Consider the following 4,710-nt stretch of genomic DNA (forward strand, 5'->3'; position numbering starts at 1 on the left):
TGTATTTCCTTTTTAACATAATTTAGAGTGGTCAGTACCAATGAGTGAAGATAGTTTTGTTTTTGGAAGATAATATGATTTGTAAAACTTTGGAATTCATATTTTACGAAAATGAGGATAAGCCCAAATTTTCTGAGTTGTATTACTAAGAGTTTTACTAGTATTAAATATAGTTTTTCTAGTAACAATATATTTTTGGAGAACATAATTCTAAGAATTTACTTCTTGTAACTAACTGGTGTAGTTACTGTAGGGCTGATCTGTGTCTTTTTAGAGTCTTAAACAGTATTAGGATATTCGTCTAAAAATCTTAAAAAACATTTTTGTACTCAAATGGTAACAGAGAAAATAAGTTATCCTCCATTCATAAGTTACCCTGAGTTCATATTGCTACTACTGCTGAACCCTGCAACTTTGATCCTCCAAAGTACTTTTAAGCCATTGCCTTTCCAACATACCCATTTAACTTTTAGCAAATCAAGATCCTTTAACAAGATAGAATAGAAATCAAATGTATCTTAATACTTACATACTTTTTCTAAAAACAAACAAAACTTCACAATGCTTCAGTAATCCAAAATTGTGATACAGAGAATTTACTCTTAGTGCTGTCCAGAATTTCTTCCCCATACTGACCTACTCCCAGATAAGTTAAACTTCATTTTCAGTCCTCCAATAATACTAAGAAAGGACTGATGGGAGGTTTTTCTGTTTGCTCAACTTTAAACTCTTCTTTTTCAGGTAGTGATGGGCAGAGCATGGCTGAGGTGTTCCTTTCAGTTTTATACAATGCCATGCTCATTTGTTTCTTTTGAAATTATAATCTTAAGTTTTACAAGTACATATTGTCTTTAAAAATCTGAGGTCATAGGTGATAATAGGAGACACAGTGTTTACTTTGGTATTGTTTAAGAATTCACTTACATAGGATCATAATCACTTTTCCACAGTTCTGAAATCTAGAAAGCTCTGAAAACCAAAAAAGAACTTTGTAAGTTTGTTGTCAAATCTGCTTTGTTGGTAAAGCCTGACCTTTACTGACATGGGGCTATTATAGTGTGAGTATTCATATATTTTGTTGTATTTTGTGTGAGATTATGGGGTGCTGACCCAGAGTACATTGAGGGTGGTAGGTTAAAATGGTATGCATATCTTATGCTATTAAAATATCGGGAACACATATGGTCCCAAGGATTTTGGGAAAGGGATTATATATCTGCACTTTATCTTCAGATCAGCCTTTTAAAGTTGATACCATTATCATCTCCATGTTTAAAATGAAGAAGTTTTAAGTAATTGCTCAAGGTCATATGGCAAATAAGTGGCAAAGTTGAGATTCTAATTTGTGCAGTTTGGCTCCAGAGTTCATTTCTGAACCAATAAGTATACAGTGCTGTTCCTCTTACTGTTTTTCTATAAAACCTTAAGCATGTAGATCAACTGTAGCATAAGATCAAATTTAGTCAAAATTTGCTTTGCTTAAACTTTAATACCTTTGTGAATAATGGTTTAAGCAGTTGGATATAACAGAGAACCAATAAGCTATATTCTGCTGATAGTTGAGCATTTTAACACTGTGAGCTATCCAAAATGCCCAGTATATGAGTGGCAAATTTGTAATGCAGTGATACAATTATAATTATACAAAAGGTGAAGGTTACATAAATAAAAGACAGCAGATAATGAATCCCAATATACTTATTAAGGTTTGCCCTTTAACAGTGTTTCTGGTCCATTTTGTTACATTTATACTTCACTTGTGTCTCCTCTCAACTGACTATTCTGAAGCAAATTTCAGACATACGACTTGATTATCTAAGTCTGAAATGTTTCTGTTAAAAGTAACTTTACCTCATCAACTATTTGGTTACTTGCATCATAATTTATATAGGAAAGACAGGATAAATATGCTTGATTCTTTTCCCTTTTTTTTTTAACCAGTTTTCACAATTAGAGTTGGTTCCTTTCTGTCATCAAAAATGAACGAGGTTTTTAACTTGCGTATTTGGTCAGTTAGATTCTTTAGAATATAATATTTAAATACATTTGTGCTAGAATCCATTAAAGTTACCCTGTTGATGCTTTATTCTTTGAGCCTTCTGAAATTGGTTCCTGAGTCCTTTTGATATGACTCTCATAGACTTTGATTGCTTCCTTGCTTTCTCAGGTAAGATCTTTTAGGTTCTTCTTGTACATTTCCTGTCCCATATCTATGATCATTTTTCTGTGAGTATCCCAAATTATCCATTTTTCTATGGAACCCATTTCCTTAAAAGTGAAAATGGTTTGCAGAGATCACAGTCTGGGCACGAGGAATGCTTCTTGCTATATGGTTAGTTGTTTCTAGGTCTCTTCAGTGGATGATGGAGGTTTTTTTTTTTTTTTTAAAGGATGAAATATATTGTTACTTCATACTGTTACCTCTATTTCAAATTTGTAACTATAGGATTTTTATATAACTTCACCGGTCTTACACCCATATTGCATGTCAAAAATTTCAGCTTCAAAGATACCATCTTAATTACTCCTGTTTGGTTTATTCGAACCAACATTGCCACCAATAATTTGGCTTCTGAAAACAGTTCATGATTTCTTGAAATTCTTTTAGTAGTGAAGGTACGTCCCACCAGGATGCACAAATTCTGTTTCAAAATCACTTGGGATAGTTCCTCTGTTGTGTTATATATGTCACAACTGGATAGCACTTAGATTCCTTTAGTTTCATTTTACTTTCAATTTTCAAGGATTACTCTTTTTTTAGTTTAATTTTGTTTTATAATGTAAAATATTTACATGATTCTAAAGTCACATCTGTATAATGTATATTCAGAGAAGTTATCTTCTTTGTCCCCTACACCTGTATTCCCTCCTTCTCCCTATAGGTAATCATTTTAATGTTGTTATTCTATTTGTAAATAACAGTTTATATACAAAATACATACATATGTTCCCTTTCCTCGATAAAGGATAGCATATTACACATTTTTTCTACTGTGCTTTTTCCACTCTATAATATATCCTGCAGTATACAGAGATATTTCTCGATCCTTTTTTTTTTTTTGCACCTGCATAGCTCTACATTGTGTGAATATATCATAGTTATTTCATCAGTCTCCTGTTAATAGACATTTGAGTTTATTTTAACGGCAATCTGAAGAAAGTTTAAAACTAAATTTTAACATTGGTATCTTGGGAGGGAGATTCTATGTTAAGAATGGCTGTTACAGTACTCTAGAACTCAATCTTACGTTCTTAAAGCCCCATCACATCTTGTCTCCTCTGAGTCTGAATGACCACAACTTAACATTTAGCCATTTAAAAATAGTACCATGTGCACCTCGCAACAATTCGATTGGTTTGTATGCCCTTGCAATGAGATCAGACTATTTTTAGAAGCCATTCTCATATATTGTTCTCATGGTTTTTTTTTTTTAATATATGTGTATATCTTCCTTGCATTATCAAGCAGTGGCAAACCAGCTTGTGCAAATTATTAAATGACTACAATTCATTGTGAATAAACTAACAGGAAAGCTACATTTCCTGTACATGACAAAAATAGGTTGGTGGCAAGTAAGCTGAGAAAGCACTTTTAAAAATTCCTGTCCTTATTGGCAAAGGGTGGGCACAGTATGAAATAATAGAGCACTAGTTCCTTTAGAGGCAGTCTTTTACATAAACGAGTTAATACTAGAAAATGCTTTAGAATAATGCCTGGCACATGTCAAATACCATGTGTTTTTGCATTGTTATTATTTGAAAAAAAAAAAGTCCAGATAACATTCCTGATTTATCAGGTTACTAATGGAACTCGTAACAATTCTCGTAACAGTATCTTAAAGTATTTTAAAAGCATGTAGCCTTTGGAAACAATCTGTTGTGTCTTCTAATCATCATAGTACTTAATACTGGTGATTTATGTGTCTGAGCGTAAGTTTATTTTGATGATACCAACTTGCATTTCATCAGTTCAAGTTGAATCAGTATTTAATGCTCCCTCTCCAATGCTCTGTACCATACAGCATACAGTATGAACCGAGACGCCAAGAGTAGAAGTGGGAGATAGGCGTTCAAATAATTCTGATAAGATAGTAAAAATAAGCAATTATAATTCAAATAATTATAGATAATAAAAGATAAAAATCAAACTCCACAAAGTAGCGTTTGAGCTTCGTTCGTTTTCGGACAGTTATGGAGAGAGGGAAGAATGCTACAATATAATGCGCAAGGACTCCAAAGAACCCTCACCACTAGTAAGTGCCGCCAAGGACGTTCGGGTCCCACGTAATGAAAGTTAGGGCGGCAACTTCTGCCCTAATTAAGAAAACCGTAAAAATCTGTCTCAGTGCAACGCAGTCAGAATGAAGAAGGTGAGTTGGGCTTTCCACCCAACCTGTCCCAGTGTCCTTTAAGGGCCTTATCGCTTTCTCCCAAGGGGGACAGTCTAGCCTCTGAAGTCCCGCTCGTCCCTCTGGCTCTGCCGGGGTCGCTGGCTCAGAGGCTCCGGTCCCAACGGAAGAGCGCAGGGAACAGCAGACGGTGCCCCTCCCGCCGCGTCCCCGCGGGCCCCGCGCGCCGCCCGGCCGGCCTCTCCCCGGCTGCTGACCCGGCCGCCCCTGTGCGGGCGGGGGCCCGCCTCCCCGCGCTGGCTGGCCTAGGTGTCCCGGCGGCTCCCGGGCGCCCCCTGGCCCGGCTCCGACGCCGAAGGTT

Source organism: Camelus dromedarius, chromosome 17, assembly GCF_036321535.1.
Source record: "Camelus dromedarius isolate mCamDro1 chromosome 17, mCamDro1.pat, whole genome shotgun sequence".
NCBI lineage: Eukaryota > Metazoa > Chordata > Mammalia > Artiodactyla > Camelidae > Camelus > Camelus dromedarius.